The sequence below is a fragment of the Astyanax mexicanus genome, chromosome 16, assembly GCF_023375975.1.
Source record: "Astyanax mexicanus isolate ESR-SI-001 chromosome 16, AstMex3_surface, whole genome shotgun sequence".
NCBI classification, from domain to species: Eukaryota; Metazoa; Chordata; class Actinopteri; order Characiformes; family Acestrorhamphidae; genus Astyanax; species Astyanax mexicanus.
Window position 1 is genome coordinate 27,725,010 of NC_064423.1, and position 14,663 is coordinate 27,739,672.

The window sequence follows — 14,663 nt, forward strand, 5'->3', positions numbered from 1 at the left end:
TCTCTCTTCCCCTCTTTTTTTATTACCTTCACCCCTTGGTCCTTTTCTTCACCTGACCTCTCTGTTCTTCATTCTCTCGTCCTACTTTTCTTTTCTACCTCTCTTGCTCTCTTAATTTTACATCTTTTCTCTAGCTTTATTCTCTCACTTTTGCACGTCTGCACTCTTGCTGACAGTAAGACTCTGAGGGGACTTTGTTCCTTCTTTTGATCCCTCCACAGAAACCTTCTCCTTTTTTTCCTTCTTTGATGTGACTCTCCCTCTCTCTCTTTCTCTCCCTCTTGCGTCTTATAATCAAACCCGCTATTTGCTCACTTGATGCCATTGACTGCTTTGCCGACATTAGAAGGCAGTTCCCTGAAATGTTTGAAAACTCATACTCTCATGTTCTCTCTTTCTTGTGCTTTCTCGCTCTCTCTCTCTCTCTCTATGTCTCTCGCGCTCTCTCTCTCTCTCTCTCTCCCTATGTCTCTCGCTCTCACTCCTTGAGGTTTCACACCATTTTGCAATAACTTTGTAACCTCTCGAAAGGGCAAATCAACTCTGAAAACAAAGAAAAGACCCCCATTTCTGGTGTCTGTAAATGTTAATCCATACAGAAACTATCGGATAAATTCTATTAAAATGTGAAGTGGAACTGTGATGGTGGTACGTGAAGGTTTTTATGCTTTACACACACACACACACACTTACTTCAGTACTAGTTTTATAGCACCACACCTCTACTATTTTAAGCCAATTTACACAACTGACAACTTTTAAAACCACTGTTTATATGGGACATTTGGAGATCTTCAGAGACTAGACGTTTTAATCAGATTAGAGATCTTCCTAGTTCTCTCCTGAAGGTATAATTTTTTGTTTTCCAACCTGTTTAAACCTGTTGAACTGCACAGACTGTTTATTTCAAAATGATTCATGTAAATGACCTCTACTCTGATTGGCACATCTGTGCTGTACTTTATTTTGAAAGCAGGCAGGGCTGCAGCAGCAGTAGTGTGGAAGTGCAGCTATACTGCTGTAGGCTGAATAGACATCTATAGGTAAATATAAAGGGTTTTGTGACATCGCAAAATCAAGGAATCCAAAACTTTCCCAACTTTGTTTGGCCAAAAGTAGGTGGACAATTCTGACACAGACATGAAAGGCTTAATCACTATAAACAATTTTTAAAAAATGTTCAAGGGTTCTGTATAGGACCATCGCCTTTAGTAAGGGGTTCAATAAAGAATCTATTTAGGATCATTGCCTCTGGTGAAAAGGTTCTTTATAGGATCTATACTGGACTACTGTCTTTATATAGAAGTTTCCTGATTATCCAGTTCATTATTAACCCCTTCAACCCTAAGTTCATTAATTAGCAAAACAAAATACAGCACTAATCTGGTTCTTTTCCAAGTCACACTGGGTTCTATATTGGGGCTTATTAATTCATGACAGTAATAGTATTTTTCAGAGTGAAGAACTGAAGTGGGAAACATTAATAGACATTAAGGGTCAGTGTTCTGGGCAGGGGTTAAAATGCTGTGTGGTAAGATTAGGCTCAATCCTTGTCTGGGAAACTGCCCCAGAGGGTCTGATGGGTTAAGCACTTTAATGATGTCAGTGATTGACTAGACCTGACTAATCATCCAAGACTTAGCTAAAGCACGTTCTGGAGTGTGTGTGTGTTTGTGGGAGAGGGACAGATGAAGAGGTGTGGGGTCTCAGCAGGGTGTGTGTATGGAAGTATTTCAAATGATGTGAGGTGACACCTGTGTTCATTAACTGCTGTGCATATGTGCATTCCTTCATTAGCCCAGCCAGACTTGGCGTGCAACTGACAGCAGAAAGCCTGTGTGTGTGTGTGTGCAGAGTGTATGGTAAGGCTGGGTATTGCTTAGATTTTTTTTCCTGGTATTGATCAAATTTCTTCAATACCACTGTTTACCAAACCAATCTGCACCAGTGAGCCAATAATCACGATTATTGAATACTAGATTGACAAGGTGCTTGGCTGTCTAAAATATATTTCTGCCATTGCTCATTTTTGTTTTAAGCCACACCCACTTTTTATTTGTACTTAAAAAAGTAAAAACAAAAACAGAATCAAAAGTCTACAAAAGAAAACCTTTACCTACCCTCTGTTCACACTATCAATACTATGGAAACCACATCAGATAGCAAAGCAACCATCTAGCAGCACCCAAACAACCACCAAACAGATACCAAATCTAATTAAGATTCTCTGCCCATTATAGCTCCATTATAGTTGTATTTGCATGTAGAATATATAGAAGCGGGAGTTATGTAGCAGAAGCATCCTGTAGGATTTGGCTTAGTTGAGCTTCACATAAGAAGGCTTTACTGTGAGGATGGGCATCATCCTCCTCACAGCAGATTTACGTTGATGTGTTTTTTTTCTTTTTGTTGCGTTAAACCTAGAGCACATGTACAGGTGCTGGTCAACGAATTAGAATAATTTGAAATAGTGCAATCATGAAATTCTTTGAATGCATTTTTTGTGCAGAAAGCAAATCAGGTGTTCACCGCACCTGTCCTACTCGTTAGACTAATCACAGAACTCGTTACCTGGAAAAAAAATTTGCTCAGCTGAGCTTTCCAAAAGGCCCGTTTAGGCCATTTAACTGTGACACTGTTGTTTTATTGAATTAGAATAATGGAGAAACCGTTTCATTGAATTAGAATAATTTTTATTATAATTACAATCATCACTTTCTCAGTATTTTGTGGCTGCCCCCTTGGCTTGTATGACTGCCTGAAGTCTCCGCAGCATCGATTTGACCAGCTTGTCGCAAGTTTCCGCACTCACAGCTTCCCAGGCAGTGGCGATGTTCTGCTTCAGTTGGTCCAGCGTAGTAGGCTTTCTGTCGCGAATTTTCCGCTTGACGATGGCCCAAAGGTTTTCAATGACATTGAGGTCAGGCAAGTTGGCCGGCCATGCCAAAACTTCAAGCTGTTTTTTAGTGAACCAATCTTTGGTCGACTTTGCCGCATGAGCCGGTGCAAGATCCTGTTGAAATATGAAGTCTTCTTCGCCGAACTGTTCCTCAACAGTCGGAATCAGGAACGTTTCCAGAACATCTTGATATACGGCAGCATTGACAGTCTTCTTGAGGAAGCAGAGTTTCCCTACACCTCGAGCGGACATGCATCCCCAGACCATAACGCTCTGGGGAAACTTGACGGATCTTTTCACGCACTCGTGGTTGTAGGTTTCGCCACCACGACGCCAGACACGAGGACCTTGGTCACCGAAGGAGATGCAGAAGCGTGATTCGTCACTGAAGACCACTTTCTGCCAGTCTTCAGCAGTCCACTCGCCGTGTTCTTTGGCCCACTTCAGCCGTTTCTCCATTTGTTTCTTGTTCAGCATCGGTTTTACTGCTGGAACGCGAGATTTGAAGCCGAGTTCGCGCAGACGACGGTAAGTGGTTGATCTGGAGACGTCAGCGCCGGTCTGCTTGTTCCACAAGTCGGTGAGCTCGGAAGTGGACTTGAACCGGTTGCTGACTGCGATCTTTCTCAGCTGCTTGTTGTCGCGAGCAGAAGTTTTTCAGACGCCGGAACAGTTGGTGCGCTTGCTGCAGTTTTTCTTGAGAGCTTTGCAGACGGAAGACTGGCTGATGCCGAGCTGCTCAGCAATTTTAGTTTGGATCAAGCCTTGTTGGCGAAGGGCTTGAATTTGAGCCACTATTCCGGTTGAGAGGTCGCGCTGCTTACCCATGATTGATTTTACAACTTAGAAATTCTACTCAACCCTGACTTTATACTGCACAGTGAACACTCTTCACAGAAAACAAAAATTCGAGCATTTATTCTAATTCAATGAAACGGTTTCTCCATTATTCTAATTCAATAAAACAACAGTGTCACAGTTAAATGGCCTAAATGGGCCTTTTGGAAAGCTCAGCTGAGCAAATTTTTTTTCCAGGTAACGAGTTCTGTGATTAGTCTAACGAGTAGGACAGGTGCGGTGAACACCTGATTTGCTTTCTGCACAAAAAATGCATTCAAAGAATTTCATGATTGCACTATTTCAAATTATTCTAATTCGTTAACCAGCACCTGTAGAGCATGTAGCTTTAAATCTCACTTCATCCACAGCGTTTTCAGGCTCCCTCCCTCAGGAGCTCTCTGTAAAAGCTGATAAACTTATGAGTATCTTTTTAAGAGTACCTTTTTAAAGCTCTTTATGGAAATAACGTGCCACAAATTCTTTTACCTTTAGTGTTCAATCAAATCAAAAGGAGGAGCACTTCAGCCACACATGAGACTAAAGTCAGAATGCCTAATGTCCAACATGCACTAAAGTGGTAAGAAAAAGTCAAAATTAATCATTAAACTACTGTAGTATCAAACACACAAAGTGTGATGTCTTTTTTAGACGTCTTTTTTATTGCAGCAAATTCAGACAGATTTTGGCTGACACCAAACAAAAAGATTTTTTTCTGAAGGCAGATCATTTGTTTTGCTTCACATTAAATAAAGTGAATATACACTGTCTTCCTTTTTAAAGGAAAACTATAACTACAACATATAATCGTATCTTACTACCTCAGCAGTGCTATGCGCTCACACACCACACATTTTATCTCTCACGCACAGATTTTTTTATTTCATGTCATAAATTAGTACTTGTATCATAAAAATAATAAGAGAGCTGATGTTGGGGAATAGAGTATTCAGCTAATAATGTTATCTATCATTTGACCTGTCTCTAAGCTTATCTAGTCATTTTGACCTTACACTATAACAATATACTTACTGACACCAAAACTTGAGAGCCATGTAATACATTTATAAAAATATCAACAGTGCTATTGTAATCATTATTTTTTTAAGCAGTGCAATTTTTATTATTAATTTACCTTAGCAGTGCAATTTTAAATCATTTTCTTGACCTTAAACGTATAATTCTTGTCATGAATTTACCTCAACATTTTCAGAATCTTACATAAACTGCAATTTTAGTCATACGTTTATTTCAGCCATGCAATTTTAGTTAAAAATTTGCCTCAACTCAAGTACTCAAGTCCAATATGACTTACATTTACACAGATAATGGCAGTCAGACTTTTGACAAAGAAATAAAAGCTATGGTTAAGTTATCTCAACTAACACTACTGGTCTAACCCTGTACATTTTTTTTATCTTATCAGCTGAAAAACAGCCAGTGTGTGAAGAGGTAGTAAACAGATGGCAAGCGTCACAAGCGATGCTGAATGCATTGTTTTATTGAATTTATATGAGTAAAGTGTGAAAATGACCTAAACCTGACATTTGTTGGATTTCCTCGTAAGCTCCCTCTCACACTGGCACTAAACCTATACAGCAGCTCTGTTTAATATGTAATAACTTTTTTAGGCTGATATCTTTAATTAATAAATATCCTTGATTACAGAAGAAACTTCGGAGAAGCAGGTGTCCACAAACTTTTTAAAATACTGAAAATTGTAGATATTTTTTCATCTACAAGACAAACGCTTGACTCACAACAGGCTTTATAGATCCCTCCTGAGCTAAATCAACAGCAAAAGAAAGACATAAAGGCAGGAGTTTTTTAAGCCAGAGCAGGGCTGAGTGACGAGGACAATATTGTGGAGCTCCAGGCTTTCATGCAGTCAGAGCTGCGTTATGAATCAGCCTGCACTGGGTCAAACTGCCCCAAACAGCAGGAAAGGAAAACTGTGGTTGGACAAATCAGATCTGAAGGTGCTGATTCAACTAATTCAACTTTTTGTAATCTGATGTTATGACCAACATTAAACCTGAAATTAAAGTCTATTGACGTTGGTGGTCAGCTGGGGTATTCTTATTTGGTTGACCTTTACAAGCACTAGGCCACTACAGCAGAGCAGCAGAATATGCAGGTGATGCTGGACCACTGCACTAAAATCAGGGCTCTAGAGTACAACCTTTTTTATTGCACGTTAAACCTAATTTCTTAATGGTGCAGACTAATAAATATCTGAGGTTGCATCAGTGCGAAAAGCTGCTGGAGGGGGAAAAAAATACGCTGGGATGCAGCTAGCTGCTTAATGCTAGCTAGGCTAACAACCTGCAGATGTTCATGGTGATGCTAACTATCTTTCCAAGCTGAATTAATCGCTGTTTTTTAATAAAATATTGATGTTTTTATGCTGGTTAAAGTGAGTAAGTGTCGTCATTTAATCTAATGTGTATTTTATGCAGCCATCTCTGTGATTTAAGACACATATAAGGCCCATATAATGGTCCAAACCAATTAGAGACAGTAATGGGCGGGACCCTACAGTGACCATCTTTTTTTGATTTCAGTATCACTCAGCCCTGCTGAGACATTAAAACAGACTCCAATGTTGCCACAATCATGCTTCAGTCTTGGCTGAAAGGCAGTGTTATACTACATACAGCATTTAACTTTGCATTTAACTTCTGACCCCCAGCAAACACCACATTTTATATAGGCCACCTTGTTGCTTTTCTGGATATCAGTAGATGTGATTTTTTTTTTTTCATTAATTATTTACATTTTTTATCTATACCCAACATGTCCCCAAGGTAACACTTTGAAATCAATTTACATACTGCTATTAACTGCCACTTAGCATGTCCTAAAAGTCAACCTTGGCTCTAAGGTCTGCTGAGAAAATAAAGCTTTCCAGAGGACAATGATCTTAAGCTCAAAACCGACCAACACCAGAAGGTTTAGGTTCTAGGTTCTAAGTCACAAAAGAATCACAACAGAATAAGATTGTCTTAAGGACAGAAAATTACACTCGTAATGCTATAAAAGAGATAAAGAAAGGAAGAAGAGAAGTAAAGCAAAGTGTTAGGCTGTGCCACCCTCTGTCTTTCTCCCCATCTGTCTTATTGTGAGCTGAGAGAGGAGAGCCGAGGGGACGTGAGCTGAATTCCTCTCCGCCGATTTTTGATGCCGTTGTCGGCCCACACTGCTGAAAGTTGTTTTGAAGTCACCGGCTGAAACGTGTCGTTTCTAGCACCAAGTTCCACAGTGACACTAATGACCCCGTCGCTGTGGCAGTGCTGCATTATGTCAGAACTGCGCCCTCAATTACAGCCCAAATGACCAGCGAGGTTTGGAGCTCTGCACACCAAAAACCTTGTGGCAGGGAAAGGCTGCATGGACATAAACCTCTGCTGAACTGGAAGCGGTCGCACGTTATTATTATTCAAGTCGCAAGTGTGTTCCTTGACCACAGCTCTGGGCTGCTGCCAGCTCGTCTAGAACTGAAAAATACAAAATGCATTAGTGAAGGAAGCGAGAGTGTTTTGAGCTGAAAAAGGGACTGTTTTAGACTGAAAGAGAATTTAATCATCTTCCATATGCAGAAAGTATAAGAACAGAGCTGTTTTAGACATATGAGGAGCTTACATCTAAAATATAAATTAATTGAGGAACCATTAGGGGTTCTTCAATTTAAAACTGCTTCAGGAAACATTTAAGCTCTAGATAATCCAACAATCAAGAAGGAAACTCAGTTCACAGTTCAGTAGTCTCCAAAATCAGTAAATTTGAAAGACAAAAAAGTGCATCAAACTTCATGTCAAACTTTTCTGGAATTTTGCAGTTGTTTGCACTGTAAAAAAGGCAGAAGGGCTGAATCAACTGTGAAATGAGATTTTAATTATCATTACTGTTGAACTGTGTCTCCAAACCAGCTGTGAGCTGTGTGCAGAATCACTCCTAAAGTTTAATCTCCACAATAAAACACTTTCACCAGCAACCTTCACAGTTTACTCTTACTGAGAAGACACTATTGGCACCATCTCAACATCATGGACATCATAGTCCCTGCATAGTATAATACTTAAAAGCAATACTTAATACTAACAAATACTAAATGATTGTTAAAAAGAAATATACAGAACTATATAACTGGTTTACTGGGGCATTTTCTCAGATACAGAGAAATAGAATGGAGAATGGAAATGGAAATCTACCCAACAGAATTTAAACAACTTCAGACAGTTCATGGTCTGTTCAGGTGGAGATGCTGATATTTCACAACCTATGAAGTGCACTGCATAGCAGAGAAACTGTCTGGTTCTCAGAAGGAACATTTTGTGTTGCATTTTGGGGGAAAAAAGAGAAAAATATTCTACAAACTTTAGGTTAACAGAGTATGAAGCGTTTCTTAAAAGTCATTGGAAATGCAGATTGACAGATAAGGAGGATTTACAGAGTTCAATTTAAAATTCTAGTAGCCGTTAAGACTACAAATGCTAGAAAAAACAACCCACTTGTATAGTTCTAGAAAACACTAAAGCAATCCTTTATGGGAACAAGAGTTTAATCCAGATTAAACTGAATCTAATCTCAATTTGTAATAACAACTAAGGTTACTGTAACATATTGGAGAAAATCTGATTAGCTCTGCAAGTGCATCTCTCCTGTTGTTCAAAATTTATACTCTTGGTCCAAAACAGCAAAAACCAACAGAAATGTATGGCCTGTTTCTAGGCGGGAAGGGTGAGACGTCTGGTATCAAGTACTCAGCTTTAAGTCTATTATCTCAGTCTGCATCGTGTACCTCAGTCTGGCCGAGAAGTGGTCCTCCAACCTTAATGGAGAGTGATGTTTGTGAGTGCATGCTTTATTAATGAAGAGCATCTTTATACCATCAGGAAAGACAAACAAATGACTCTTAAAAGTGCCATTAGTCTCAGAGACGCAGCACTGTGTTTAACCTATCACTGAGAGGGATTCGTCAGCGTCTGCTGAGGCACACACACACACACACGCGCGCGCCTGTGGGATATGCATGTGGGGCCATCCTTGTGCTTGTCTGTTTGCATGGACAATTTTAGCCAGATGCCACCATTTACACTATCACCACTAATTTTGCTGTCTCCTATGGGTGGTGTTGCTTTCTATGATGTACTCTCAGGACTAGTACAATATCATATAGAAGCTGGTAGGTGTTCAACCTCACTCCTCACAACTTATACTATTCAAATGGTTTGTAGTCCAATACTGGACTCAATCTCTCTCTGATAAAGCCTACTGAGTTTATAAGAAACGCTAAAGAAGCAACAGTTGACACGTTGGACAGCTTATTGTAAAACACTTATAAAAAAAAAATAAACAAGCACAAAAATGGCTAGAGGCTAACAACCATGCTAAACTAATTCAAAACAGTACAGAGTCAGCATGACCAGGCTGTAAAGCCCAGTGGAGAAATTCAGTATCTTTGACACATCATGCTGCAACACACAATATAAAGAATCATTAGCAGCTACAAATGTGTGCATGGTTTAGCTGCAGGCTAAACATGTGCTTCTTCGCCTTCGCTTAGTAAAATGTTGCCCTTTTCACACGTCCAGGGCAAGCTTCCTTCTGAATAAGCTAACTCTGGTTGTTATTAGAAATGGCGAAACTGGTCTCAGATCAACGTTTAAAAACGTAATTTCCTCTGTGGCTCGCTCTCCTCTGCCCCGCTGCCTCTGTGCGCTCTGACCTCCGCTAATTCTGCTGCTTAAAATCTCATTTCATAGGCAATTAGCCTTTAGCCTTGGCTAAACTCTGCTTCTGCTGTGTTTTTCTTTCATGTTGGTATTCTCTTCTTGTCTATTTTGCACTCTGCTGGTAGAGGCCAGAAAATGGATTTGTTTTTCAGATGAATGCCACTTACATGCATTTCCATGCTCTTATTAAAGCTTCTTTGATAATGTTAAACTATAAGAGAGACCATACAGCCTCTTTGTCTCTTCGGGATGCGAAAAAAAGGGGCATCTTGTTGGTATTTCTAAACTGTGTAAAATGTCTGGGATTTTTGCTTTGATTATACGCTTACTGATGTGTTGCTTTAGGTGGCAGCATGGCTCTAGAGGTCAATGTAATTTCTCAATGGTGCAACAGGAAAAGTGTCCCTGTGGTTTAGAAACACATTAGACCCATACTGTGGTCTAAACCAATCAGAGACAGTGAAGGACAGACCCCACTGTGATATTATATTTCAATATCGTCACAGGTGGTAACATTTATACTGTTCATATCAATATAAAAATAACATTGTATCAAACGAATGACGAACAGACTGTTAGTTAATCATTTACAAGTCAATGTTGCCTATATGGACAGAGTTCAGCGTTAGTCATGTGATCAGAAATCGGGGCTGACTATGTAATTTTCAAAGATCAGAATTGGGTGGAATAATTAGATAGTATTTAGTTCCCCCTGGTAAGTCAGTACATAGTAACAAATATTAGAGCTGTAAAATTAATCTACATGGGCATTATTATTTTAATAGATTCACAAAAAATACGTATCACCTCACATTTCAAACTATACAGTTTAAACTTATTTAAACTACATTTTTTTTGTGAAATGCAAGTTAACAGTTTTTTTATACTAAGTTGCCTCAGTGTGCTGAGAGAAATGTGATGAGGCACTTCTGTCCGATATTTGATTTTATATAGTTTTTTTAGTTTGTTTATTTAAGAAAATATGCATATTTAAATGGAAACTTTATATTTCTATTGAGTATGTATTTATTAAAAAAAAAAAAGTTTAGATACTATTGTTTAAATAATAATTGAAGATTTATTTAAAAAAGGGACAATGTAGATGTATTTTTTTACAGCATTGCAAAAGTATCAGGTAGGGACTTGGAGGCAAAAAAAAGTAATCGGGACATCCCTAGTTAACCTGTAGCATTACAGAAATAACGTTCCAGGAACATTTTTGAAAACGTGATGTAATAATAATCACAATGTATTAGAACATTTCTCACATTATGTTCCCAGCAAGATGAATACTAACATTACAGAAATTATAAAAGTTACATCCCCAAAATAAAAAGTTGAAACACTGATAAAAACTAACATTGCAGCAATGTTACTAGATAATGTTAAATAAAAATGTTCTAAAAACATCCAGAAAACTTAACAGATCGCACTAGGAACTTAATTGTAACGTGTAGAAAAACTGGTTGATCACAAACCCATCTAATTCCAACATAGTTTCATTGCTCCACAGCTCAATGCTTAAGGGCCTTTATATCCCTACAGTCTACATGTGGCACTGGGAATGTTGCCAATAGGTTCATGAATAAGTGAGCCTGTCTGTCTGTCTGTCTGTCTGCAATGCTAACAGTTAGCTGTACTGTTCTTAGGGCTGTAGTGCTGTTGGGCTGTAGTCCACTGCTCCTGACGTGTTGATAAATACCCTGCTTCATCTAATCACTGCTATCTGTGGGCTGCATCATAATCATAATCATCATATCCACACTTATTATGCTGGTGTGTGACTATCAGCTACACTCACTCCTCTTTCCTCCCTCAGAGGAAGTCTCCATCTTTTACTGCCTTTCTCTCTCTTCCTCGCACTCAAAAGAGTTGTAATTAAAAAAGTGAGAGAGGAGAGGAAACACATCCTCTGCTTAATTATCTGTGCCTGTGTGTGTGTGTGTCTTAACACTCCCATGCTGACATGGTGAGGGGGATTTCATTTGAATAAAATTGAATTTAATCAGCGTGTTGAGAGAGAGAGAGAGAAATCAAGAGAGGGAAGGAGAGAGGGAGAGAGAGAGAGAGAGAGAGAGAGGGAGGGAGGGTGAGAGACAATGGGAAATATTTGCAACCCTCAGGGTCAACATTACATGCAAAAGAAATTAAAACAAGCAAACATATTTCTTCTGCGTGACGGGGAGTGTGACAGGACTAATTTGATTAGCTGGCTCATGAATAGACTGCATTTTTTGCACTTTCCTTACAAAAATATCACACACACTCACACACACAGGCTTGAAGACTTCCTCACCCCAGCTCTCTCCTTATGTCACCTACATTTACAGGTCTTTCTCACAATCTGCCACACCTCTGTCTGTTTCCTTCCCTCCACAGATGAGAACTGATAACTATTTATTTCTAAGACCTGATATAAAAGTGGGAAATAATATTAACAAACCAAACTCTGCAGCAATGCCCTCTAACAAAGTGAGACCGCAAGACATTTAACAGGGGTGTAGATTTTTGTAGATGTAACGGAAATAGGTGTAGTGTAATCATTCACACTGGAATTTTATTGACTGGATAAAACCTTTTTGTTACATGGGCTGCATCTCTTAACACTAAATGTTGTTTGGTTTGATAAAGGTGTTGTGCTAATAATCTACAGTTACAGTAGATACAATAGTTATGAGCGTGAGCAATTCTGCACACCAAGAGGAACTGAACATCGGCACAACACCAGTTCTTTTTCTTCTTCTGTTGTTGAATAAATGCATAAATGAATATAGTCTGCCTCAACTTTCTCAACAAATACACACTGCAAACAATCTGGACACGGTAGATTCAGACCAAGTCCATATTATTTGTCAGAGCTAATTTTGGTCTTTTGGTCTGGGCTGTGGTTTTCGTGGCACCTTTCACACATGCCTTTTTGGTTGTGAAAGCACCCTGAAAAAGTGGGAGTGGTGTAAGCATGAAAAATGGTGTAATGTATTTGGTGTAACATAACTGAGGAAAAATGAAAACAAGAAGGAAATGGTGCATTGGTATCATCTGCAGTAAATGCATGTAGTGTACCTTATCCATAGAATTAGGTGCTGCATGATTGTGGAAATGGGCATAGTTGATCGGTAAATTAAAGTTTATTGTCCAGGTGAAGGGTTTATTTTCCAGTACTTGGCTGATTAACTACAATTATTGTCAGATAATCAGATTTTTTATTGAAGTAGTGCTTTAAGTTCCTGGCTAGTGCACGGCCGTACTTGAATGCACTCATGGTTAGTTCACCATCCGGCTAAGTCCCAGTATAAATGGAGCGGGCATTCAGATAATTAAAGCCAAGATGCTCTGACATAATTCTTAATTAAGCGTTAATGCGATAAAGAAGATAGAGGGCTGAAACTGTGCTCTCGAAGCAAGAGAGGCTTTGTAATGATGTGATTAATGGAGATGTTTAAGGGGTTGTGCAGTCCCCTCACCCACCAACCCAAAGCCACACTGCAGCCGCTCCTCATACGTTCACACTAATGCCTGTAATCCATTCCCATGTGCCAGGTATGGAGCTGTTTAAGGACAATTCAAACTTACGAGTGGTTCTTCAGTCTGCAGAATTCTTAACAGAGCTTTTACCTTGTTGATAAGCGGGTAAATAAATGCAGGTTGTCACTGCATTTGTTACTGTATCTGTCAAATGTGAAACAGTTACTCAAAACGTCTACTCTTATATTTGGTTTAGTGTAAGAGTGTATTTTAGTGCTTGTAGTCTAAAGTAACTTCCACCATGTTCTAAACTAGATGTGTTTTATCAAAATGGCTAAGAAATTTGTTAGCAACATAGGCATAGCATCTCCTAAAGAGGAGTAAAGAAGCAGCCAGATCCAAACATGTCTTGGCTGATTGATTGCATACAGACATAGTAATCAATCATGTTAATTTGATTTTATTATGTTTTGTTATAAGTATTAACTAACTGCCCTACTAAAACATCCAGCTCAAGACCAGCTTTAACTGGTAGCTCGTTTTAGATGGCCTCTGAGGGTGATGCTGGTGATCCATGCAAAAAATAACTTACAATTGCAATGCCTTGCTCACACTACTGCCTGGTAACATTTTTTTATTCCACGATCACTCTACACTACTCTGCAAACCTTTAGCATGTATAATATCTGATCCAGTCAGAGTCTAGAGCAGGAGCTGCCTGCAGCCAATGTGGTAATGTAAACCGTGGGTCCAAAACACATTTTCTGAACACAGAGTCCGACCACTTTTTGTTTCCCCTGTTACATCAGAAAATGACCACACTAGAGGGAGCTTGTGAATGAAGCTAAAAGATAAAAACTTCTATTAAAAATAAATGAAAAATGTTCCGAGTATTCCTATCATTATAGAAAGCAGTGTAAAGTATTAGGCAGTAAAGAAGATAGCATTACTGCTACTGTAAGCTGACTGGTGTTTAAGTCATAGCTAGAGCATGTTTAAAATATTTTTGAAAGTTTAAAACTTGAAACTGTGGTACTGAAACATTCAGGGTTTCCGCCACGTTCATTTCAGTGCGGCGGTCCGCCACGCCTTCGTTCTTCCCCGCCACCCTTCGTGAAAATTCGGAGCCCGGCGTTTTTCCCGCGCTTGATCAGCGTTGCCCCGCCCTCTCTCGTTTCTGACACTGGAATTTGATCATCTCGACAGGACACCGGCTGTCAAACTGGACAACTGAATCCGAGGTATGTGGCGCTGAAATGATGTTTTTTTATATTTGTGAACAAGTTGTTGAACATTGTTCAAGGGTTATATCGGTAATATGTTGTAGACGTAGCCTACACAACACGGCTGGTTTCGCATGTTGCATCTATTTCGGGAGGCTACAGGTGAGGGCTTCTCTAGCCGTAATTCCTAAACGCACAGCTGTGTTCCAGTCCTGCACATGTAGCAGGGTGGCCGCGGGTCCTTAAAAAGTCTTAAATGGTATTAAATTTCATTTTTGTCAAATAAGGCCTTGAAAAGTCTTATTTTGTCTTAAAATTTCAACCAAAATGTCTTAAATTTGCCGGAGCTAAATTTAGGGGGGAATAATTCCGTCAGCCATGTGTTGAACTTCGGGGGTGGAAATCGGTAGTTAGTCATGCAGTGCCAACATAACGCGCGCGCGCGAGAGAGAGTGTGAGTATAGGACACAGCGAGAGAGAGAGACTGAAACATAACGCGAGAGA

General features: G+C 39.4%; 1 long non-coding RNA gene across 5 annotated transcripts in view; it reads right to left on the minus strand.

Annotated features, from left to right (window-relative positions):
- LOC111192533 (uncharacterized) overlaps positions 1-14,663 on the minus strand; it is a 167,269-nt gene that overhangs the window by 223 nt on the left and 152,383 nt on the right. The gene's annotated exons all lie outside the window — the stretch shown is intronic.